Source organism: Mustela nigripes, chromosome 12 (genome assembly GCF_022355385.1).
Source record: "Mustela nigripes isolate SB6536 chromosome 12, MUSNIG.SB6536, whole genome shotgun sequence".
Classification (NCBI taxonomy): domain Eukaryota; kingdom Metazoa; phylum Chordata; class Mammalia; order Carnivora; family Mustelidae; genus Mustela; species Mustela nigripes.
In genome coordinates, this window is record NC_081568.1 from 119729453 (window position 1) to 119757199 (window position 27747).

At 35.2% G+C, this 27747-nt stretch overlaps 1 pseudogene; it reads right to left on the bottom strand.

The window, feature by feature from the left end:
- Window positions 1-2985: 2985 nt before the first annotated feature.
- LOC132027599 (cytochrome b5-like) overlaps window positions 2986-27747 on the bottom strand; it is a 52535-nt pseudogene continuing 27773 nt past the window's right edge.

The window sequence follows — 27747 nt, forward strand, 5'->3', positions numbered from 1 at the left end:
AAACATCTGGCTACTCCATGGAAGGTACTAGGTAGGATAAGCAACAGTGAACATGATAGACATAATCCTTGCCCTTTTGCATTCATAATTTTGTTGAACAGGTGGAGATCAGAAAAGAAATTGCAAGGATGGTAGTTACCATGATGGAGAACTGCAGAAAAATCTGAGAGTTTACAACAGGGGACTTACATAGATTGGGAAAATCATCCTGAGGAAATGCAGCTTGAGATGAGCATGGCTGGGAGTTAGCGTGATGAAAGAGGAGGAGAGAGGAGAACACTACAGGCAGGAGGAACAGATGGGCAAGACACTGGAGTGAGAAGGGGCATGGACGAGGAGTGAAGGAAGGCCAATGTGGATGGGATGTGGAAATGAGAAGGTGTGCAGCTTGGGATGAAGCTTGAGAAAGAGGTGGGGCAAGATCACATGGTCTTACAGTCCATGTGGATAATTTTAGATTTACCTTAATTAAAGATAATGGGGAATCACTGAAAACTTCTAAGCTGAGGAAGCACATCTGGTTTGCATTTCATCACTCTCATTCCAGTTACTGTAGATGTATGTTGAATGTAGACAGAAGGCAAATATTTATGAATAAAGGCTAAATGGGAAGCAATTGTAGGTGAGACATGATGTGATAAGGATCAGAGTATATTCAGAATTCCTTGTGCCCCAGTAACTAGTTCCTGTAAAAATGGAACTCAACGTGATGTAATACCATGATTTTTATAAAATGCTTCCTTTGAGCTGACACTCCTTTCAAGCCAGATACACTAGGCAGTCTATTTCTTTCATCTTATAAATGTTGAATATAAAGTGCTCAAATATGAGACTAACACTTTTATTCTGTATTGTGAGAAGTCAGATGGGGGTGACTGCAAAATGTAGGTCACCTATAAAACTCAACTTTGTAAGATGACTTCTGAAATATAAAGTAGAAGAAAAATTCTGTTCTGGGTTGACAATTGAATTGCGTCGTTTTTCTGACAGCTTCGCTTTTACGTGGAATTTTTGAACATTTAAAATTGAAGTGGAAAGTTTGTTGGTGTCTCAAATCTTTAATAAAAATAGTTTTTTCAAATAAGTTTTGAATGTGAATTTAAGCATTAACTTATTTTTTAAATTGCCAAAATTCAATATTAGCACAAATTCAGTTATTCATACATATACCTAAAGTGTTGTATCTATTTCTCTCTCTCTCTGTCATCTGTTTATCTATATGCCATCTATCTTAAAAAATTACCATAAAGTTTGTCCTTAATGGTTATTTAATGATTATGCTGGCTAGAAATGAGATTTCAGCAATATATTTATATTTGAAAAGTTGTTTTTAATTTTTTATAACTTACATTAACAATTTTTTATTTTATTTATTTATTTTTTAAACAGAAAGCCTATGAGTACCATTTAAATGACTTTTTTCTTTTTGATATGAATGGGAAATTGAGAACATCTAGCTCATTCTTATTTAGGACAAAATGGGAGCTAAATAGACTAGTTTCTCAGTGGGATTTATCATCTTCAGTACATTAAAGCACAAAGTAAATGGTCAATTTTGTCTAAGAATAAGTCAGCAGATTTTAATGTTATCAAGCTATCATTGATTACTCAGATTTTAAAAGATGAATAACCTTATGATCATTCCATTTTCTAGAGATTTTTTAAAAATACATTTTGAAAGGCAGATCTATATATATAAGTAAATTATGTAGTGATAGGATATTAGAAAATAGATGATGAACAAAAAGGCACATTCTAGGAGTTCAGGAGTAGAAAGAACAGAAGAGTTCTTTTTAAAAAAGATTTTATTTATTTATTTGACAGAGAGATGAAGAGAGAGCACAAGTAGGCAGAGCTATAGGCAGAGAGAGAGGAAGAAGCAGGCTCTCTGCTGAGGAGGGAGCCTGACATGGGGCTTAATCTCAGGACACTGGGATCATCACCTGAGTGGAAGGCAGCGACTTAACCAACTGAGCCACCCAGGTGCCTCAGAAGAGTTCTTTTTGGTTTGTTTTTAATATAGGAGAAAAGGGATATAGATGTATTAAAATTATTTTCATAAGTCAGAGAGAGACAAATACCATATGATTTCACTCATACGTGGAATTTAAGAAAAAAAAAAAACAAAAACAGATGCACACAGGGGAAGGGAAAAAAATAGAGAGGGAAGCAAACCATAAGAGACTTTTAACTATGGAGAATAGAGTTGCTGGTGGGAGGCAGTTGGGCTAAATGGGTGATGGGTATTAAGGAGGGCATTTGTATGGAGCACTGTGTGCTACGTGAAAGTAATTATTCACTAAATTCTACTCCTGAAACCAGTATTATACCACATATTAACTAACTAGAATTTAAATAAAAATTGAGGCCCCCCAAATTAATAAGGTCAATCCTCTAACTCTCTCAATTGTATTTAAGAAATAATTGTGTTTATAGAAATACCTTCAAGTTGGTTTCTATGCTTTTTGATTTTACAAACTTAATTTACTTTGTGTGGCATTCATCTAGCAAAGTACATAAATATAAACAGTAAAGTTTGACCTGTTATGTTGTGTATAGTTGCACACCTGTTTGTGTTCTAAAAAACTAAGGTTATACACCTGGGTTATTTTTTTTAACTATACATAATCATGGAAACTAAACAGGAATTAATCAACACATTTCATTAAGGCCTGATACCCGGTAAACCTTGCCTCTGGCTGGCCATGAGTCAACGACTATGAGTTAAAGACTATAAATTCTTATTACCATCTAAGTACCATTGGATGGATGTTTTTGTAAGTAGTTCAACTGCATTTTCCCAGCAATTCACTTGAACAACAAAAGTAATCTTTAAAGAATTAAATAGTAAAACATAGTATGCAATTAGAAAATAAACAAAATTATCTTTCAGGGAAAGGTTTCTGTCAGTTGAAACAGTTAACATTGGCTTCTTTCTCCCTGCTCCAAAGCAGTCTTGTCTTTCATGGGCTTCTGAGAATGTGTTTAGTCTTGAACTGTGTAGAGGTGAAACAACAAGACTACCAGCAGCGCTGAGATGGCTGGGATCACCCAGTTGGTCCACCTCCTGGAATTAGAAACAAGTAGTAGTGAGAGTTTCTGGAGGCTTGGTTATCCTTGATCTGTCATCTGGATGAGTGGTGTATGATTGGACATTTCTTGAGCATCTGTAATGGGCCTGACATCCTCAAAAATTTTCAGTTGCATCCTCTCCAGCTTGTTCCCTTAAGACTTCTTCCCCACCAGGGTGCTCCTCTGAAAGCTTGGTCAAATCTTACACCTTATGGTACAGGATCAGCCAAGTGCTTTTGCTGTGGTTGTGCTTCTGGATATTTTCCAGGGAGTAGTACTTGATGGTCTGGTCCAACTGCCCAGCCCTTTCAAAACACAGCCAGCCTCAGGCAGTGCAGAGACCAGGCCGCCCCCACCCGCCAACCCTGGTGCAGCAGAGTATGCATCTCAGCTAGCTGGGCCCCAGACATTCCTGGCATTGTAGCCCCACACCCAGAGCCCCATTTTCTAGAAGTTTTGCTGGTATTTTTTTTTTTGTTAAGATTTTATTTACTTATTTGATAGACAGAGGTCACAAGTAGGCAGCAAGGCAGGCAGAGAGAGAGAGGGAAGCAGGCTCCCCACTGAGCAGAGAGCCTGATGTGGGGCTTGATCCCAGGATTCTGGAATCATGACCCCAGCTGAAGGCAGAGGCTTGAACCCACTGAGCCACCCAGGTGCCCCTTTTGCTGGTATTTTTAAAGAACAATTCAGAAGAGCAGAATATTGACAAGTCTCATTTCAGAAGATTTTTTTGAAGATCAAATATTAAGATATTAATTGAAAATTATTTTATATTGCTTTAACATATTCAAAGTTAATGATTAGTTTACTTAAGTATTAGTGATAGTATAGCCTTTATTTTTAGCAAACACTTTGGATTTTGCATAACCCTTAATACAGAAACAAGCTACATCTTCTTTCTTTCTATGACTGTAATGTAGAATTGCATTCCTGGAGTGTGTGATTTTATGGATATTTACTAATTCAGTATTTCTTAAATGTCATCCTACCATAATACATTTTCACTAGTTCATAATACAGTAAAACAGGACACTTTCATAGTCCTACTGTTTCACAGTCCTACTTCCCCTAATTATACATTTAAGAAATAGCCTCTATTTTGAGATTGTATGATTTAAGAAATATGATTATATGATTAATGAAGTAGTCTCTATTTTGAGATTATACTCTTACTGTTATGAATTTCCATAGTCCTGTTACTTAGAAATTATGGTAATTATAGGTGGTGGTTAGCATAGATTTATAAGATATACTTATTTGACCAAATAAAATGTCTGTAACACTTGGTCAGACCTATAAATATTTAATTTTGGAATTTCACCAGTCCTTCAAACTTAGAGGATTAAGAACTACTAATTCAATTATTATGTAGTTTTTCAAAATCCTAAGCAAAGAAAAAAAATTCTAAAAAGCTCACCTAAAGGAAATCTGTGTTCACATAGTGATAAAAATGTAATCTGTTTGAAAATAAATGTTCAATTCTGATTCTAGTAATTATGAGCCCTCATTTTTATCTCCATCCTTAGGTAGAGTTGGTCCTCTGTGCTGATGTAGTTTTTAATTAACTAATTTTTAGATTTTACTTATTTGAGAGAGAGAGAGAGAGAAACAGTGTATGAGAGAGAGAGAGAATCAGTGTATGAGAGGGTCTGAAGGAGAAGCAGACTCCCTACTGAGTGGGGAGCCTGATGGGCTCCATTCCAGGATCCCGGGAACATAACCCAAGCTGAAGGCAGATGCTTGGGCTAAATGACAGGGCCCCCAGATGCCTCCTGATGTAGCTATTGGTCAGACTTCTGGATTTCATTTAGGTTGATCGACTTTGTTTTGAAATTTAGGTGCAGTGAATTGAACTAACGCTATTTTTCAGTCCATGGCTTATCTTTCTTATTGGTCTCTTCAAAGCTTTCTCTCTTTCCTTCTTTCTCTTTTTTCTCTCATACATCACTTTCATTTCCCCCTCTTTGAAAACTAAATTTTTTAATCTATGTATTTTAATTTTGAATATGTTCCCCCCAAAGCATATTGTCCTATATGAATATATTCTCAATTAATATAAGTAGTATTATCTTATATTTTTCATTTTCTTTCTTTTAAAATTGAGTCTTCCTTTTTGAGATTGTTCATGTTGTTAATTGTACATCTAATGTAGCTTCTAACCACTGCTTACAATTCCATAGTCTGTGACAAGAACTTAGAAGATTTCTTAAACTTAAAAACCGGGAATGAGGGGCACCTGGGTGGCTCAGTGGGTTAAAGCTTCTGCCTTTGGCTCAGGTCATGATCCCAGGGTCCTAAGATAGAGCCCCGCATCGGGTTCTCTGCTCAGCAGGGAGCCTGCCTCCTCCTCTCTCTCTGCCTGCCTTTCCCTTTCCGCCTACTTGTGATCTCTGTCTGTCAAAAAACAAAACAAAACAAAACAAAAAACTGGGAATGATAACATTGCCTGAAATTAAATATTCTGTTCAATTAGGAACTCCTTGGACAACAGTCACTGATTGGAAGTAGAAAGCTTCTTGCAAAATCCAATAATAACTGAGGTTTAATATTTAAAATATGCAAGTGACTCTTGCAAATCAACTAGAAAAATACACCCCAGGAAAAAGGTAAAAATAGATTGACACAAAACTTAAAAAGAGCAAACTTAGAAAATTAAGAGGCCTGTGACAAGGTGGTCATAATAATGAGTAACATAAGAAATGCTAATTAAAGAAACATTGAAGCTATGACTTTAAATCACTAAACTAGCAGACATTAGAAATATGGATACTAGCAGCTGAGACCTGAAGGTGTAAGAATTCTATTGCACTCCTGGTGTTTGTTAGTGGAGAACAATGTAGCATGACTTATTTAGAAGAAGCGTGAGTGTAAACTCAACCATTCTACTTCTGAGTATATATCTAAGGAGAACTGAAGGGATATTCTTTGGGGAAATGTTTGTGGAGGTGAGCTGGAAGCACCCTGGATGTCTATTATCTGGGCAGGGACTGATAAACCTGGATGTCATCACTAGGACAGTGGGTACATAAAATGTGGAGGATATGGGTGTTCAAATGTCAGCCATCATAAAAGAGTTCTCTGATATTTAAAATAGTTTGTATTTTTCTGATTTTAAATTTGAAGTCCTTTAAAGTGCTCATAGGTCACATAAGAAAATAAAAGTGCTATATGTGGGATTTAAACAAACCAAAAAGTACAAAAACCAAGCTCAAAGATGCAGAGAAGAGATTGGTGGCTGCCAGAGGCCTGAGGGTAGCAGGGGTGGGGTGGTGGCAGTGGTGAAATACGTAAAAGAGGTCAAAAAGAACGAAATTCCAGTTAAAAATTAAATAAGTCGTGAGGATATAATGTACAATGTGGTGACTAAAATTAATAATACTTTATTGTATATTTGAAAGTTGCCAATAGAGTAGATCTTAGAAGTCCTTATCACATATCCCCCAATTTTTTGTAACTACGTATGGTGGTGTATGTTAACTAGGCTTATTGTGGCGATCATTTCACAATATATACACATATCAAATAATTATGATGTATACCTGAAAGTAATAGAATGTTATATGTCAGTTATACTTAACTTAAAAAAAAGAAAGAAAATGAAAGTGCACTTTACCAAATTTTTAATGTCTGAAGGCTACAGAGTAAGGGCGTGGTTAGGGACTCCTGTCATCTGTCCCTTATCTTCAAAAACTTTCTAAATAAAAATAAAATACATGGAACAGTACTTAATAAAGTGTAATTGTATTAAAAAGATTACAACTTAAGAATGCAGTCTCCTGCTGTATCTCTTTTAATCATCAAAACAGTCTTCCCTGTTGGTTCCATTTTCAACTCTTAGCTATTTTTAAATATTTACCTCCATATTTTAAAATTATGTAATCATACTATCCTCAATTTATGATTTTGAGATATATATTTAAACTTGAATATGCTATTTCGGTTTTTTCTTTTTCAGGCAGTTATGCTGTATTGGAACCCCATATTCCCCATATTTCATTCTTCTTCCCCCTCCGCCACCCTGCTCCCCTTCCCAGCTATCCACCGTGGTGCCTGGTGTCTCTGATTCTCTCGTTCATCAGGTACAGAGAAGGCTGGTTTCTTAGGATGGTCAGTGGTGGTGGTTACAATTATTCACTTAGAGTTAAGGAGCTAATGGTAGGGGCCTTAATATTTAATTGTTCCTTTTTAGACTTTCCACCAAACTTCCTGTTTTCATTCACTCCTCACCAACTTGTTTAATTCTATCACCTCTGAGTTTGAACTATGAACATCATCATGGATCTGTGGAACAAATTTCTTCCAAGTATTATTTTTGGAAATCTCGGAGGTATAACAGTGACCACTTTGCTAAATGCATTACAGGTCTATTTTCTTCTTAAATTGTATTTTGGGTTTGACGATATCTCCCTGTTTTATTAAACATTGTACTTCTAATTTTTTCTACTTGTAAATTTTGGGAGATTACCTATCAAATGATAGAACAGTTTATGTAGAAATTGTACATAGGATTTTTCAAGCATGAGTCTATAGAAACTTTCTGGTCATAATCTTTTAGAACTAGGTTTCCTTAGAGAGCACTTTGTATAAATGTTCTCATAGGGCATTATTATTTCACACATACTTCTTTAGTTGCTCTTCACAACATCTCTGCTTATTAAATTCTATTACTTTCCCAGTTTGACAGATGAAGAAATAGAGACTTAGAGGTTTAGTCATCTGCCCAAGATCACAAGACTTCTAAGGGGGCAACACTAGCATTGGAACTTCTAGCTCCATAGCCCAGCCTTAAACTTCTGTACTATCAAGAGCAAAGATGATTGTGACTTCTTGCAAAACCAGGGCTGGTGGGTAGATTCAATGAGCTACAAGGTGTATATTATGTAGCTCTCAAAAAAAAAAAATTAGCTTCCTCTACTTTCATCTTTATTTTACCATTTAACATGGTATTTTTTAAAAAATACGTGTATCTTATATCCTTAAATAGATAAACTTGTTTAGTGAGAAATTATTCACCCATTTTGTAGTCATGCTAAAGCCAAACCCATTGCTTTTTAGCTGAATATAGAAGTTACAGCTCAGTAATTACTTTTATAATAAATATTTAGAGATTGTCTTTTGGTATTTAAGATGTTTCTATTAATATAGGTTATTACCCAGGTATTTTTAATATGCTTAAAATATCAATTTTGCAAAACTTTTTTACAGAGCCTGTATTTATTGGTTATTATTAGAGAGGGATAAAACAAATTTGAGTATCATTGTGAAAATTCTGAAATAAAATTAAATTTTACAAGACTCTGTAATTATAAAATGTAAATTAAAATAATATTTTTTAATAATTTGAAGTAAAGAAATAATAAGGTACACTTGACTGGCCTCTTAAATTTTGGGGGTGGGGTCATCATTGTCTCACAAAGGCACTTGATTATGTCTTAGGTCCAGATTACATGCTGAGTCTCTAACTTAATTTCCATGGAGATGAAAAATCCAGAGTGGGGAATTCAGTCAATAATATTGTAATAACATTACAGTAATGTATAGAATTGTTGAATCAATATGCTGTATGCCTAAAGCTAGAGAAACATTGTATGTTAATTACATTTCAATAAAAAAATTCAATCCAGAACAACATTCTTGGCCCTTCAAAATATGGTTCAGTATGCCTTTTCAATTATATTTTTACATTTTTCCCTACTTGCTATTGTTATCTTGGCTCTTTCCTCCCAAACATGTCTTCTGCTTTCTTTCTGGCTCTACTCGTGTGGATCCTCTGCTGAAATCATGTGCATCTTTCCAGGTCTTTCCCAAATTTTATCTTCTCAGTGAGGACTTTCTTAATCCTTTCGCCTATTTTCCTAATTCTTACAGTCCAGGTTGAATTGGCAGAGCCATTTTTTGTATCAATATTCCAATATTATTGTTATATATTATAGCAGTATAATTCTGATACATATTCTATTTCTTCTTCCCATCTCTCAATTTCCACCTACTCTCCTACTCCATGCTTCCAGACTCTTGAAGCAGGAGCCAAATAATAAATGAATCCTATTGGTCTTTGTGTAATAATAGTGACAGTAACTTTTATAATAATAACAAGAACAACAATAACAATGATACCGGAAATTGTTGAGTGTTTACTAGAGGTAGATGGTATAGTTTTGTTGCAAAATCATAGCTCTTTTGTCTACACAACTTAGAGTGACATAGGTATTATTTTTACCACATTTTCTAGATGGGGAAATCCAGACTTGGAGAAGTAACTTGCTCCAAGACCACACAGCTAGTGAGTGGTGGGATCAGGATTTCACTCCAAGCATTAGGATTCCAGAGCACGTGTTTTGAATCACTACCCGTAATCTCTACAGCTTTATTGCCAATAGTAGAAACTCAGTAATTTTTTTAAGTTGAATTTATATTTCCAAAGAAGTATACATTTACATGTCAAAATATGATGCAACATGGTTAGTCTATTTTACACATGTGCTTTCTTCAGAAACATGCATTGTAAAGGGTATTCACAGTGTATTACTTTTTATGGAATATTACTTTTATAAGAATGGATATAAAAACTGTAGTATAGAAGATTAGACAATATGGCTTGAAAAGCATTGAAATCATTTGACTATCATATGACTTGAAGAAATGACTTTTCAAATCTAAGTTAATAACTTTTCCCATTAAAAAGCATTGTTCTTAGAAATTATCAATGATGCATATTGTTATTGTTTATTACTGACCATTTTTGGACTTATCTTTTGCTGAACAATACAAGCTTATTTTCTTGCCTATTTACTTCAGTCCAGGGAGGGCAAATAGATTTTATCTCAAGGATCACCTGTGTTTGTTTAATTAATAGTAGCTACTTAGAACACTGAGTTAAGAAAAGAATCTTTTTTTTTTTTAAGATATTTTTTTATTTATTTGACAGAGAGAGAGAGAGAGAGAGTGGTCACACATAGTCAGAGAGGCAGGCATAGGGAGAGGAGGAAGCAGGCTGTCTGCTGAGCGGAGAGCCCGATGTGGGGCTCGATCCCAGGACCCTGAGATCATGACCTGAGCCGAAGGCAGAGGCCTTAACCCAGTAAGCCACCCAGGTGCCCCGAAAGAATCTGAATCTTTGTCCAGGGGCTCAGTTGACTGTACTATGATCAGTTAGAAATATCTGATATGAACGTAGGACTGGTACAAGCACCACCGAACCTGCCACACACTTGCCATTCCTGCTGTAGGCTGTTGTCTTTTAGTGCCCTATAGATACATGCTGGAGTGTAAATGAATTTTGGTATTAAGTAAAACATAACTGATAAGGAAATGCTTGGAATACAGACAGTGATTTGTTCTAAGCTAGGTATTTTTGAATAGGTCACACTTTATATTAATTTATAATGTATGTAAGGTATAGATTTTTAGCATTATCTCTGCTAATGTCTCTGTCATCACGATATTATGACCTATATATTCTTATTATGTATCTTGGCACTATTTTCTTATCTTTTTATTAGGCACTGTTACTGGAGAGCTTTCAGCCACTCTGGGTGATGCCAAAGATACATTTCACTAAAACAGTAATTATGCTTCTGGCTGGACCTTTGCCTGGTAAAATGGAAAACATATAAAATATGTGGTAAGTTTATTAAATTATTATCCAGCTTTTCTCCTCTCGGATTTTTTCTTTTGTACTTAGAGAATAAGGTAGTCAGTAAAGGTATTGGGTTATAGTGATGACAGTCAATGTTTGTAAATAATCTTACCTGCTGTTTCCTGGGTCCCTTTAAGTCATAATTCTTGGTTAGCTTGGTTAGTCTTTCCTACCCTCCATCTAATAGTAGTTACACTTAAAGTCACTTTTACTTATAGACTTCGCTTTTTGTTAAGGATGTTGTCCATGTTTTGAGTTTTTTGTTTTTGTTTTATTTAAATTATATAAGAATTTCAACTGAATGTGAAGATAAATGATTACCTCTTGTTTTTAGGAGTATCATGTGCATTGTTTATGCTTATTAAAGATTAAATCCTACTGATTCACAGACCTGTACCCCGGGGGCTAATAATATATGTTAATAATAAATAAAAATTTAAAAAATGATATAGCTAATTTGGGTTTTGTTGGAAATATACCTAAATTTTGCCACAAGTCTCTCATGACATGTTTCTCTGCCTAGAAGTTTTCATTCACATTAACACACATATTTACCTATTTGAATCCCAGTGACAGAGATTTCCATATGAAGTTCTAATAAATGATAAAAGCCTTTAGAAATATTTACCATATTAATGTCTACATGGCTTTAAGAAGCTGAAACACTATTCCTCATGATATGGGTTTGTTTTTTGCCTAGGGTAATAAAAATTTCAATAAACATTCTCTCACAGGTAACTTTTATCTTCATCCTACATTTGACTTTAATTATGTATAAAATTATATATGTGAAATTAACTTTGTAATAAAAATGTTATTCTCCTTGTGTTCAGGGTTCTTAGCTATAGGCACTTGGACTCACTCTAGCTAGTTTAAACAGAAAAGGATTTATTCAGGTTGTTAGATACCTTGTGGGATCACTGAGGGAGCTGAAGGAATAGACTTAAGAGAAGTAAACTGCTAAGGGAAACTGCTGGGATATTCTACAGGCTAAATGCCCCAGGTTTTTTGATAGATAAACTATTAAGGGCAGAAAGGGTGAAGGATGAACCTATAAATTAAAAAAATACTTAAAAGACACAGCAAAATTTTAAAAGGGGGCTAAGATTAAACTACGGTGTCTAGGGATACCTACTGTTAAAAGATAAATTGAGACATATTAAAAATTTTAAGAGTTTATTTGATCAAAAATCCATTCCAATTGGGCAGTGCCTAACTGGAAGTGGTTAGGAGAAATCCATCAATAGGTGCTGGATGAGCACCTTTTATAGAGAAAAGGTGGAAGCAAAGTAAGAAAATTATTGAATGGTTATAGCTTAAAGTCTAGTTGGTTGTTTGTGACTGGCTGTCTTTAGGTTTCAATTTCATAACTGTGAGACATTTGCAGGGTTAGGCGTTTTGGTTTGCTTACATTCATAGGTCTTAACATTAGAGTCGTTTTGATCTGATGGTCTCCTTATTTAATTAATTAATACTTAGATGATAAAAATACAATGAAATAGAGGAAGTAATTGTTATAAATGTCAGGATAATGATAATATTTAGGGGAAAGAGGGACTTGTTATGGTGATGCATCACATGAAGGGGCTTCTGAGTGGCTTGCAAAATTGTATTTTATGATCTGGGTGGTAGTTACAAGTGAGTTTATCTTAAATGTTATTCAGTTTTTCCTCTTTTCTCATATCTGTGTGTAATTTGAAAACAAAAAAATGTGAATAGAATTAGAGGGTATTTGCTAAGCGAAATAAGTCAATCAGAGGAAGATAATTACCATGTGATCTGTGTGGGATTTAAGAAACAAAACAGAGGCTCATAGGGGAAGAGAGGAAAAAAACAAAACAAGATGAAATCAGAGAGGGAGACAAACCAAAAAAACTCTTTTTTTTTTTTTTTAAGATTTTTATTTTTTTGACAGAGATTACAAATAGGCATAGGAGATAGGCAGAGAGAGAGGAGGAAGCAGGCTCCCCATTGAGCAGAGAGCCTGATGTGGGGCTCCATCCCAGGACCCAGGCGCCCCCCCCCTAAAAAACTCTTAATCTTAGAAAACAAACTGAGGGTTGGTGGAGGGATGGGGTAACTGGGTGATGGGCATGAAGGAGGGTACATGATGTAATGAGCACTGGGTATTATATAACACTGATGAATCACTGACCTGTACTCCTGAAACTAATAAGATAGCATATGCTAATTAATTGAATTTAAAAAGAAAAGTTAAAAAAATAGAATTCAAAATAAAAAAACATGTCAACATGTCAGTAGTATCAACTTCTTACTGGACAAAGATTACTTATTTAAACATGCTATGTTTGCATATATTATGTTTTCATTGGAAAAGTTATACTGAAGAACTTTTAAATTTGATTTGTACCTAAAAACCATTTTAACATTATTGTATACACCAATGTACTCAAATATAATGTACAAATCTGTTCAGACAAAAAGCAAATACATATATTCTTCTAGTCAAGTTTGAATCATTGAATACCCAAGTATTGAAAGTTAAAATACGTAATGAATATGATTGACTATCAAGATTATTAAAATAGACTCAAAATGGGTGAAGGACGTCAATGTGAGAAAGGAATCCATCAAAATCCTTGAGGAGAACACAGGCAGCAACCTCTTTGATCTCAGCCGCAACAACATCTTCCTAGGAACATCGTCAAAGGCAAGGGAAGCAAGGGCAAAAATGAACTATTGGGATTTTATCAAGATCAAAAGCTTTTTCATACCAAAGGAAACAGTTAACAAAACCAAAAGACAACTGACAGAATGGGAGAAGATATTTGCAAACGACATATCAGATAAAGGGCTAGTGTCCAAAATCTATAAAGAACTTAGCAAACTCAATACCCAAAGAACAAATAATCCAATCAAGAAATGGGAAGAAGACATGAATAGACATTTCTGCAAAGAAGACATCCAGATGGCCAAAAGACACATGAAAAAGTGCTCCATATCACTCAGCATCAGGGAAATACAAATCAAAACCACAATGAGATATCACCTCACACCAGTCAGAATGGCTAAAATTAACAAGTCAGGAAATGACAGATGCTGGTGAGGATGCGGAGAAAGGGGAACCCTCCTACACTGTTGGTGGGAATGCAAGCTGGTGCAACCACTCTGGAAGACAGCATGGAGGTTCCTCAAAATGTTGAAAATAGAACTACCCTACGACCCAGCAATTGCACTACTGGGTATTTACCCTAAAGATACAAACGTAGTGATCCGAAGGGGCACGTGCACCCGAATGTTTATAGTAGCAATGTCTACAATAGCCAAACTATGGAAAGAACCTAGATGTTCATCAACAGATGAATGGATAAGGAAGATGTGGTGTATATACACAATGGAATACTATTCAGCCATCAAAAGAAATGAAATTTTGCCATTTGCAACAACGTGGATGGAACTAGAGGGTATCATGCTTAGCGAAATAAGTCAATCAGAGAAAGACAACTATCATATGATCTCCTGATATGAGGAAGTGGAGATGCAACATGGGGGGTTAAAGGGTAGGAGAAGAATGAATGAAACAAGATGGGATTGGGAGGGAGACAAACCATAAGAGACTCTTAATCTCACAAAACAAACTGAGGGTTGCTGGGGGGAGGGGGATTGGGAGAAGGGGAGTGGGGTTATGGACATTGGGGAGGGTATGTGCTATGGTGAGTGCTGCAAGTGTGTAAACCTGGCGATTCACAGGCCTGTACCCCTGGGGTAAAAAATATATGTTTATAAAAAATAAAAAATTTTAAAAAGGATTATTTATTTTTAAGAGTGGACTAGTGGCCTGAATTCAGATACGGATTTTTTGTACCTTTTTAGGAATGGCTAGATAACTCACATTAATTGATTTAGATGTAAAATTAGACATTATAGTGAAACCATATTTTCAGTCTGTCCCAAAGTTCTTTCCTTCCTTCTCTTGTAACATGGTAACCACAGGATTTCCTTTAGGGGACTGATCCTTCTCCATTCCCATTCTGGTGAGTTTGTGATGACAGTACACTACCTCTTGCTCGAGGATCAGCCCAGGAACAGGTAGTGGCCAAGATGGACCAGAGGCCTTCTCTGGAGTTTTGTATTTTCCCTTTCAAAGGGCAGAATCTCTCCTTGCTTGTGGTCATTTGATGAGTTGGTATGTACCTAGAAAAGAGAGTTTACTAACACTCTCACAGAAGTGGTTCTGAGCCCAGGGAGAGAGGGTAGCTAGAGGGTCTGACAGTGTTATTTGAGGTCCCATTTCATATGAATCCAGATCCACTCTTACAGTTCCCAGTTACATGGACATTGCATTTGTACTTACACTAGTTTAAAGTAAGCTTCTACCATTTGTGGATTAAAGAGTTTCAACTACTTTAGGGAGCATGATAAAATGTCTTTTAAAAAATTCCTTAATATTAGTTGAAAATGGCCACAGTTATCATCTTTACACACAAAAATAGGACAGAGAAAAATTATATTAATCAAGCATCTGAGTTCTAAACTACTAGCTAACCTGATTTTTTTTGGGGGGGTGGGGTGTTCAGTCTTTTGGATTCAAGTAAACATTTAATAAAGAAATTTGTCAAATTTAGTCAGTGAACCTGGTGATTGTCTATTAAGCTATCCTGAAATATCTCCTTCTCTTTAGCACTTCTTACACATTCACTTAAAAAAAATATATATATATTTATACATATAATCATATACATATTTGCTTATCTATCTATCTCACATCACCTACCATGTACAGAGATTTGCTAATGACAGAAAGAAAGGAGGTTTTACCTTGAAGTTAATCACATATTTTCATCTTTCAGATTTGGAAATTAAGCATGTTTAATTCTCAAAAAGGAAAAAAAAAGTTACTGCATCTGAGGGGTCCATCCATATATAGACCTGATTTTAATGATGAGATTCTGGACTTTGAGCGTTGACCATTGACCATAGTTGAGCTTCTTTTCATATGCCTATCTGCCATCTGTATATTTTCTCTAGTTAGATCCTCTGCCTAATTTTTTAATTGGGTTATTTACTTATTGTTGAGTTTTATGTCTTTTGCTCAGCCTTAAAGCTTTCTTAACAAGGAGTCTGAATGTAGGAAGGGTAAAAAGAGAAGTAAATGAACAGGAAGTTGAGGATCTAACAAATATTTTTTTGAGTGGTTGGTTTTGTTTTCTTGTATGCATCTTAAGAATCAAACATAGGAGAAAGTACCCTGGAGCAGAATAGCGGATATTAGAAAACAAGGGGTGGGGCCTGCTTTAGATCCTGCTTCCAAATCATAGTTTATTTTTGGCACCTTTCATGTACCCCAAAAGTGGGATAGAGAGGTTGGGAGTCAGTGTTGGAAAAGCACCCTCTCTTTCTGAGGTTATAAGAGAAGTGAATGGTAAAGCAAAGTAATCAAATAGAGAACCTGATACTGAAAGTATAACCAAGCCAACATCAGTTTGCTTCTTGGTGAGTGAGATACACTGGGTAGAGTTGTCCCACAAAGTCAACCATATTGAATAAGGCAAATAAGGTGATCACTGGGAATAGCTTCCAACACAGTGACTCCCTGGGGGAGGATGAATGAGTACCTTTTGTGTAGGGTAAAGATAAAGATAAATTTTTAGATATGGAAGCCTTGGCATGGTATGTAGAGGGGGGCATAAGGTCACGCATGTACCTTAGGGAAACAGACCTAGATGTACAATGTATGCTATGTAAATGAGGATAAGGCTCCTCCTTGGGCAGGGTTTAGTATTAGAATGAGGTAAAGGTAATGGTTGATCATTCCAGAGGTCACGCACGCCATTGTTCATCAGTACAGGCATGAGTGGGAGGTTTAGCTCAAATGGTCTGGGTGGTCTGTGCCAGAAGGAGGTCTCGTCAGGGCAGTCACTTTCACCTGAGGGGTGGTTTCAGGTGTCACTTGTCTGAATTAAGAAGTAAACCAGAAAATAAGAGCTTAAGGAAAAATGTAAGACAAAGTTTAGTGAGTAGAAGAATGTGGACAGTAAAGGTCAGGTTTTGGGGTCTAGCTGGTGACAAAGGTAGCTGAGGAGGAAATGCTTCCTGGAGGACAGAGATAACCACAACAATCTGAGGTTGCTGATGACAGGAAATTAATTCAGAACTTGGGTTAAAACTTCTGGTTTTAATCCCTGCTGCTTCCACCAGTATCAGGGTCAGCAACCACTTCAACTCCCAACCCCTAGAACAGAAGAGCTTCTGAGAACTTTTCCAAGTCATAGGATTTCTTGCCTAATCAAGCCAATCAGGTGAAGTTGCAGCAAACATCATTTCTGAACCAGTTCTAACAGTTTACTTCTCCTCCTCCTCCTCCTCCTCCTCCTTCTTCTTCTTCTTTTTAAATCCTGTCAAAAGCAAAGATCTGTTGTTTCTCTCTTGAAAACCTAGAAAATGCTCTTCACCTTTTTGGATCTGTGACCTATACTGAAATGTTATGCTGAGCTAAAAACCATTAAGGTTTAGATAATGTTTTAAATGTTTTTAAGTAATGGTCAAGATGAAAGGTGCCAATATAAAATATTTTTAAGAAAAACATTCTTGTGTTTGATAAGAAATACAGTGTAATATTTATAAAGAATATAGTCTATCCAAATTTTATTTTTTAGGGTGTTTTCATCATACAAAGCATATATAAATTATAGGTAACCGATCCCATGATATATGCTATATGCAATAAGGAATATGGTATATCCAAATTTTATTTTGGGGGTTAAATATGTCAGAATATATGTATTCATAACATGTCTTCTATTCTGCTCTATTTTGTCTCTTAACTCTAAAATAAGCTGTATTCCTTATTGCATATAGACCTGTAGCATAATATCTACTACCTATAATGCAAATGTACTTTGTATGAAGAAAAAAATGCCCATAGGAATAGTATTTTTATTGTCCTGGGCAATAATAACACTTAATAAAGTTTTATTCCTGAATTTTGGTCTTATCTCTTAGCTTAGTTTTCTCTGACTTTTAACCTTTCATGTTAACAATTTTTATCTTATTTTTTTTAAAGAATGTATTTATTTATTTGACAGAAAGAGAGATCACAAGTAGGCAGAAAAACAGGCAGAGAGAGGGGGAAGCAAGCAGAGAGAGGGGGAAGCAGCTCCCTGCTGCGCGGAGAGCCAGATGTGGGGCTTGATCCCAGGACCCTGAGATCATGACCTGAGCCAAAGGCAGAGTCTTAATGCACTGAGCCACCCAGGTGCCCCCAGTTTTTTATCTTAAAAAATGAGGCTATCTTCCTGTCTTCCATATACCATACACAATAATCTTGGATTAAAAATAGTATTATAGGATGCTTTCATCTCTCTCTGAGGAAAGATTTCATTTTAAATGAAAGTCTGTATAGGGCCATAATTTGAGTCATAGACTTTCTGGTCCACAATAGAGTAAGATGGCATTTTTACATAAATTCTCCCAGATATTTTACAGCAGGGGATTCTGAGATGATTTCTACCTTGTCAGAGAATTCTAATGAAATTGATTTATTGGGAATTTTTATCAAATTTTATTTTTTCTAAGTAATTTTTGTTGAGTAGTATAAAATTCCTTATGTTTCAGGTCTCAAAAATATTTTAGATAGAAAATATGAGGTTACCATGTTGACATAAAAAAAACCAAAAGGGCATTTCTAGTTTCCATTGTGTCAAGTGGGTGACCTTTTGAATCTGAACTAAAACAAATTGGCAATGACAGCTTCAGATTTTCACTGATCTCTCTTGAAAAACATTATTGCAAATTGTATCTTAGCAGAAGTGCTTTTAAAAAAAATAATGAATTATTCATGAAAAATCACTTCATCTCATAGTGCACCTGCTGAGAAGGTTTTGCATTGCCTATTAAAAGTGTATGCAAAAGCTGTGCAATTAAACCTTCAATATCAGATTTATTTTGCTTTGCTAATACCCTGTAATGCATCATAGGAAGAGCAAGACAAACATGTATTTGAATTCATAGATCATTAAAAAAATAATTAGTGTTTGAAAAGGTCACAGAAAAGATCAAAGGAAGACTTGTGGTGGCATTTAACCAGAGTTTGAAATGGGGAGGACATACCTTTTTCTTTTGATACGTACTCTTGTCCATTGCATTTGTACTCTTAATAGTATTTAGATTTAGTTCAGACCACTGCACCCAAATTTTGCAGCACTTACACTGATGATGACCCACAGAAGCTATCACAGAAGACAGGAAGACTACCTCATTAGTTGATCAAAAAGGCAGAAGAAAAATCTCATGAGCAGGAGTTTAAAAACTCAACCATAACATGGAGGACATTAGAAGGAAAGGAAAAGTGAAGTGGGGGAAATCGGAGGGGGAGTTGAAACATGAGAGACTGTGGATTCTGAGAAATAAACGGAGGGTTTTGGAGGGGAGGGAGATGTGTGAACCTGGTGGTGGGAATTAAGGAGGGCACGTATTCATGGAGCACTGGGTATGGTGCATAAGCAATGAATCTTGGAACACTGAGAAAATGAAATAAAATTAAAAAAAAATAAAATGATTGGAATCCTCCCACTTAAAAAATAAAAAAAATAAAAACTCAACAATTTTGTACAGAAAACTTGGGCATCCTCAAAAGACCTTTTAGCTTAAAAATCAAAGCTGTTTTTTAAATTTTTTTATATGAGACTTGTCCCTGGATTTTAGAATTGTTAGAGAAAAATTCTAAGAGAAATTTTAAATTGCCACACTATGGAGTATGAGAATTAACCAAGTATGATGTAAACTGAGAAAACAGGGAAGATAATCTGGAAAAATATCCATGTTTTTAGATATCTTTGTACAAATGCATGCAATTATAGTTGTGATAAAACTCTGATTTTTATAAAAAAAGAAATGTAAGCTCATAATTATTTAAGTTGTTATAGGATGAGAGATATAAGAGTAAATAAGTATGATGGAAAAAAAAATCAAAGCAGTTAAAGTCCAGGTGAAGTTTTACTATAAAACATGTTCCCACAAAATATTTCTAATCCATAAATATACTTCCATTTTGCAGTAGGTAATACATAGACTCAAAAATTGCATATTTCTTGGGGTGCGTGGTGGCTCAGTGGGTTAAAGTCTCTGCCTTTGGCTCAGGTCATGATCCCAGGGTCCTGGCATTAAGCCCCGAATCAGGCTCTCTGCTCAGAGGGAGCCTGCTTCCTCCTCTCTCTCTGCCTGCCTCTCTGCCTATTTGTGATCTCTGTCTGTCAAGTAATAAATAAAATCTTTTAAAAAAATTGCATATTTCTTTTATCAGGCTTGTGTAACAAAATCAATTCTTTGATCCCTGTCTCTATAATTATATTTAAAAATATGTCTTCTGTTGCATTTGCATTATAGATGTTCATTCACTTATTCATTCTTTCATTTATTCAGTTTTAATCATTTCTTCTTTTATTCAACAAGTATTTATTGTGTACAAGCTTTGTTTTAATTATTGTGCTGGGCTTCAGTGGTGCAGAGATGAAAGTGGGCTCTTACCCTTAAGAAGTGCAATAGACATGTATATTTACAGTTATACTGCAGTTGGGTAAATGCTGTGATTGATTTATGCCCCAAATGTTTTGAGAACTTAAAAATGAGGCATCTAACACCTCCAGGTGTTGGAGGAAAGTCAGTAAAGACTCCCCAGAAAAGACTGCACTTGAGGATATCTTGAAAGGTGAGACTAAGTTAGCTACATGGTAAGGAGGAAGAAGGCATGCTAAGGAGATAAAATATGCAAAAAGGCAAGACACAGAATTTCACCTAGAAGAAACTGCTTACAGGGTGCCAGGGGGTTGTGGTGGGAACTATGGTTGGGGGCCAGATCATGTAGTATCTGGTACTATTGGACTTTGTCCCATGGCAGCAGTCGGCCATTGGAGGACTTCAAACTGACAGATAATGATCAGAACTACCGTCTTAAAAGTTTTTTCTAGTGTAAGTACATGTTAGATTTAAGGTGAGAATAAAGGTTGGAAAATTATTAAAGTAATCAGAATTGGACATGGTAACTGCTCCAGTTAGATCAACAGCAGGAAGGATAATGAGGAGGGAACATACTGAAACATATTTAAAAGTAATTAACAGGGCGGATAACAAATTGGATTTGTAGGACAGAGGATGCTGGAATGACAGGTATTTGGCAAGTTAGGTGATAGTTTTCTTCAAGATGGCATCTATAGAATGAGGCAATTCAGGCAATATCTGAACTATGCCAAATTTTGGTCAACAGTTGTATCAAAAAATAACAGCTAATTATACCAGCAAATTACAAAAGTGCAAAGAAAATTATATTTTGAGGAGATTTGGATTTTATTTCTATTTCTTGAAAAAGCTTAATGCATAAACTTGTGGGCCACTTAAATGCTCGGAGCCTCAATTTACCTTCAGATGCAAAAAAATGGGAGGTTTGGTTACATGGTCCATAGGGTCTATAGAAGTATTTCAACACTAGAATTTTGATTATGGAAAATTTCCATATCAACAGTCTCAATTAAATACACCTTTGTTCCTGAATAGCCATCCAGAGGGGCCAAGAGGAGAGGGCTAGGGAGTATGTGACTTTCTGTATGGTAGTCTTTTCTTATAATTTACCAATGTATTCTAGAAAAGGCTGATGTTTTCACCTTTATCCCGGAAAAAAACCGTGGGTTTTGGAGGGGGTTACCGGGTGGGGTGAGCCTGGTGGTGGGTATTATGGAGGGCATGTATTGCATGGAGCACTGGTGTGGTGCATAAATAATGAATTTTAGAACACTGAAAAAATAAAATTAAATTAAATTTTAAAAAAGAATGCAATGTTACAGTAGTATTTAGTTTTACCAAATTTTAATTAAACAGTAAATTTAGAAATTTAGAAATAATGAGGTATTTCTTTGCTACAACATTAAAAGAAAAATTAAGATATCTTTAACTATATACCTGTATTAAACTTTTAGAGAAAACAGCTCAAGTATAAGAAATATAAAGCCCTAATATTTAAATGTGAGTACATATTATTATTCTTTAATTATCACTTCTCATTCATTAGGACTTAGATATTCCTTTTTCTGGGCAAAATTTCTGACTACCCTCTCCCTTCCTCCCTTTTCTGACATCCAGGTAACTGCCCTATATTCTGTTTTAACACATTATCCAGTTGTTTTAACCTCTCTTGGCCAGTGCCCTTATTAGAATATGAGCTCCGGTGAAGGCAACAACTTTATCTCCTTTATCTCTATTTTGTTTTTTTATTTCTATTTTATTTTTTTATTTCTATTTTATTTTTTACTTCTATTTTATTTTTATTTCTATTTTATTTCTGTTTTATTTATTTCTATTTATCTAATACTCTATCTGGCATATAGTGAATACTCACTAAATATTGGCCAAGTAAGTGAAGGAGTAAGTGAATGAGTGGATCTTCCTGGATCTTCCTAGGAAGCTGTGGCGCTCTCATTTCACCTCCTCTGTTAAAGAAAGATTCTTCAACATCCCTCAGAAGGCAACCTGGATGATAATTAAACAGCAGTACAATCTTTATATTAACCACATTTAGTTCTTCCTGTCCCTCCATTCTGGATGACTAGAAATTCAATTATGTCGCTAACTTTCTCAATCAAGAGATGGAATCAAATCAATGTTGTTGAAGTTACATCTCTATAAACCAGGTGATATTACTGACCTGCTACATGGTTGAACCCACAATGGCAAGTTTTTCTTTTACTTCTGAGTTTTGCAATAAATGGATTTTATGAAATATACACACACTATCAAATTATCTTATTGATATTCTCTTCTAGTTCTTTGTGACCAGTCTTCAATGTTGTAATTAATATCAAGATTTGAATACAGAAGATACATCAAAGTAAAAACAATTGAGTAATTAATTAGATTTAATAATGACCTATCTCTTGCCCTCTTTTTATTATATGGTCATTCTGGTAGTCCAGGTACTTATTAACTTTCATTTCAATTATTTTTTTTTTCTTTTCATTTCAATTCTTACAGTAGGTTCATCACTAATTGTACTGCTTTCTGTCTTATCTATACAAAATCTGTTCTTCCTACTGACCGCTAGAGTGATCTTTGCATAGAAAAGACCCAGCATGTAGTATCTCTGCTCAGATTCCTCTTCCAGGTACTTAAAAAATAAAGTCTTCAGCTTGGTGTACAAAGAAAGCCAGGTCTGGACTAGGATTCAAACCCAACTTATCTTTATAGCCTCTTCTCCTGTTATGCATCATAGTATCAGTTAAGTTTGAATCTCTGAATTACTTAAGCATAGGCAACGCTTCACTCATGGTTTTCTTTTTATTTTAGCTTGGCATTTTTTTTTCCTGCCACTCTGTCGAAATTCAAATCTCAGTTCAATGCCACATTACCTGAAAAAAATTCTTTGACTGATTAGCTGATTCCTTTATGAAGCGTCTCTTATTCCTTCAGTAAAATGTATCTTTTCCTTCTTGATGTTTTCATGGTGCTTGAATATCCATGATAGACTAATCATTCTGTTACAGCATAAATAACTAACATTTTAAGTTCTCTAATAATGTTTGAGCTTGCTGAGAGGTGACCTCTGCATTGGTGACTTTTGGATGCACAATGACAATAAGAAATAACATGAAAACACAGATCCTGGGGTGGAGGAAGGGTCTTTTGGGCTACCTTTCATGATGTAAGATTTCAAGTTCAGAAAATCAGAAAATAATGTTGTTTCTCCATGGGCCTGGTTGAATCAGTCAATTCATATTACCTGAACTCATCGGAGAAGGTTTTATAAGTTGCAGGGCTAACATTAATTTGTTATGGAGATACATTTGTATCTTATAACTAAGACATGACCTTCTAGATGTGAAGGAAGTTGGAAAACAAAATTGACAATTGGAAGGATGCTCTGAAAAATAAGAGCAAAAGGTTTGTGACGATTTAGGGAGATGTTTCATTCACCCTAGGGGAGAGCTTGAAAGAAGTGATTTATGGTATCGAATATAGCTATTTAGTAGCTGAACAGTTTCTCTGGAGAAAGCAAGTATGTATCTCTTAGATATATGGACCATGGTAGACATAAACTTTTTTTTTCTTTACTCATTTTTTCCCTAGATTCTGCAGCTTTTCTATTTTAACAAGACAACAATGATCTCAGACACATTATAGTGATATTAGTAACTGCTTAATTCCCTCTTTGCATTGATCAGTTGGCTTAAGTTGAAGTTGAAAGGCATATTTGTTAAGGTGACAGATTCCTAGAGACAGCCTGGGCTACTCCCTCAAGGTCTGGGGTCATTTTGGTCTCATTTGTAAATACGTTTACAGGAAATCTTTAAAGCTTGCCACATTTGGAGATGAGTATATTTATCTCTTTCATATTGGGTCTTCTTTTGCATCTCAGAAGGTGATCCCTTCTTCTTGGTCATACCTTCTGTGAAGTTTTAGACCATGGTTCCCTTTCCATACCACCATGGCCAATGATCTATGAGTTGTGTCTTACACACCATGGATAATTAGGAGTCTGATCAATAAAGTACTACTAGTTGGTTTATATTCTGAAGCAATGAAATAATTACACATAGATAAAAAATTAGTATAAAACAAAAAACATACTCTTAGTTAAACTAACTATATTTGATTTTTCTTAAAAGAGAAGGAATTCTGGGGTAGACCCAGGAATAGATTTCAGCGCATTCCTTTCTGCCATATATGTCACAAAATTATTTTGCAATTTAGTAGAACACTCTTGACTGTTGGAAAGGTTTCTTTAACCTTCCTTTACTAACTCAGCATGAATTTGTTTACCTTTACTTGTAACAACCTCATTGCGTATACTTACCATATTATCTTGAGCTTTTTGAGACCTTTAACAAAAGGACTTTGAAGTTGAGATGGAAGATAACTTTTTTTTTGTGACTCTAAAATGATATAAATATTGCTGATTGCTAAAATTAGTTAATAAATAATAAATTGGACTTCATTTTTACTTATAGTTTGATTAGGAATATCAGCAGTAACTCATAAAATAAAATGGAGAAAAGCCTTTGAGGCATTTAATAATGTATTTATATTGTAGGACACAGCCAAATGAAATAAAAACAAGTAAACAAAGAAAAAAACCTTACATTCCCATTAGCTAAAACATCAAGTAATGATCACAGATAGTGAAACAAAACCATCCTATCTAGTTTGGCATATGTCAGAGCCATGTGTTGATTTGTCTGGAATGGATAACATTTTGAGGCTTAGGCTACTGATAGAAAATGCCCTTCTTTTCCCCTTCACCATGGGGTGAAGTTCTGAAGACCCCAGAATTGTCATGACAGGGCATAGAGCAACAGATGGTCCCTTAGGCAGACTAATTCCATGTTATTTAATGCCAAAAGCAAAACTGTCAACTGTTTCATGGAAAACATAGAGTTCAAAACTGAAGAATTGATGAGTAAACATGAAACTGATTTTGAAATATTTAGTTTGAAATATATTTTATTTTTTCCACCTAAGCATATATTGTTACTGATTTGAAATCCTAAACTGCTGTTTGGATTTAAAAATAAGTTCTCTGGAAATTGCTGGGAAGGAAACTCTCAGGAGGCTTTTCACTAAGAGTTTTTAAACGATCCCCCCCTCCCCAAAAAGAATTATAACATTAGCTTCAGTTATTGTTAGAGTGTTCATGTGTTTGAGCAATGGGTCAAAAGAAGTAACCTTTTCAGAAATTTAATAAATGCATTTGAAGCCTATGGCATTTTCATAGAATTTGATATACAGTGGATTCGTCTTGGACCTCTGTGAGCAAGTTTAATTGCTTATTAAAAGGAGAATCTCATTATACTCATAATGTTATGGTGAGATTCTACTATGAAATACTTTTGCTTTCTACAAATAGGCATTCTGCTTTTCATTAAGGTTTCTTTTTTATACAAAAATATTCATAAATTTAAAATAGAAGGAATATATGTGCCTTGTGAAAAATACAAATGGCATGAATATTTATAATGTAGGAAATAAACTTCTTCCAGTCATACTCCCCAGAAATCATTACCATTGCCAATTAGATGAATTGCCATTCAACTTTCTTTCCTACATGTGCAATATATGTGTCCTTACACTCACATAACTTTTTAAACTAAAACATGGTGGTGTTGGAAATACAGTTTTGAAATTTGAAATATCAAAAGTTTTAAATCAATTGAACTGAAAGGTAGATTTTAATCTATGGCCAAAACAAACAAACAAAACCTGTCTTATTTTCTAGGGGGTTATCTTGAGGAGGAAAATGAAAAAGAGAGCTATTTTGGTTCTTTTTCATATTATAATACAAAAATTTCTGGGGCACCTGGGTGGCTCAGTCAGTTAAGCGGATACTTCTTGATATCAGCTCAGGTATGATCTCAGGGTCCTGAATTGAAACCCAGTGTTGGACTCCATTCTATGCATAAAACTAGTAAATCATATATATACATATATATGTATGTATATATATGCTCAATCAATCAATCAATCAAATATATAAAGGAAAGGGGGATAAATTCACCAGCTGGCATTCCTTATGAGGATTAAGAAGAGAATTAACACAAAATTATATTAACACAAAATTCTATTTTGTGTTATGAGTACCTAGTCTAAGGGCTGCCAATAGAAGAAACTTTATAAACATTTGTTGAATAAATGAACAGATTAGAGAGTAAAAAAAGGCTAGAACTAAAACTGATTAATATCAATTCATTCTATTCTAAGAATTCGTCCTCATAAAGGATTGAATAGTATTGCTAACATGTTTTTGGTTTGTTATCATGGTTGGAAACAGGGTAAGTTCAGAGGCTATTTGGAATTATAAAATATTTTTTAATTAAGTTAACGTGCTGTGAAGTGTTAGACTTACTGAAACCCAACATTCATTTTGTGTTAATCTAGTCTAAAATTGAAATTACCTTAATCTTGTGTGTGTTTGGATTATATTGTGCAGTCTCCTAAAATACACAGATGTACCACATAAGTGTCCCATCCCACTCCAAAGTAATAAACACTCTCATAATGTTTGACATCCCTGCCTTGAATCCAAACAGAAGGATTCGGGAGTGCAGAGTAATTAAAACAGTGTTTATGAAAGTTTGCAAATGTTGCACCCAATTGCTTATTTTACTTGAGACAGAATTTACAAATGCAGAATACAAATGAGATAGAAGTCATTTTATGGATGTTTTAGAATGTACCACAGCTTACATAGCTATACAATGAGAAAGCCTTTAAAATATAATTTAGTTGCTGGGCACCTGGGTGGCTCAGTCGTTGGGGATCTGCTTTTGGTTCAGGTCATGATCCCAGGTCTTGGGATTGATCCCCACATTGGGCTCCCTGTTCGGCAGGAAGCCTGCTTCTCCCTCTCCCACTCCTCCTGCTTGTGTTCCCTCTGTTGCTATCTCTCTCTCTCTATCAGATATATAAATAAAAAAATCCTTAAAAAACATTTATAATTTAATTGGAAATATATGATTTAACTTTCACTGGTCTTCTCCTTTTCCTTTTTTTCAAAAAATTATTCTTTCCCATATATATATTTTTAATTTTTAAAAAAGATTTATTTATTTATTTTTAGAGAGAGAGAAAGAAAGTGAGCAGGGAAAGGAGCAGAGAGAGAGGAGTCTTAGCAGACTCTGGGCTCAGCATGGAGCCCGATGTGGGGCTCAAGCTCATGACCCTCAGATGATGACCTGAGCTGAAACCAAGAGTAATTACATTTTTTCTTCTATTGGAGGATAACACAAATTAACCTTTTCCAGGTATTTCTAAACATATAGAGCTTTTGGTTTAATATTCTGTTTGGGGGCATCTGGGTGGCACTGTGGGTTGGGCCTCTGCCTTCAGCTCTGGTTATGGTCTCCGAGTCCTGGGATGGAGCCCCGCATCAGGCTCTCTGCTCAGCAGGGAGACTGCTTCCTCCTCTCTCTCCTACTTGTGATCTCTGTCTGTCAAATAAATAAATAAAATCTTAAAAAAATATATTCTGTTTGGTGGTCTTTGCTAGGTTACAAAGTCACATTTTTTTTTGTTGTTGTTGTTCTTGGTTTTGT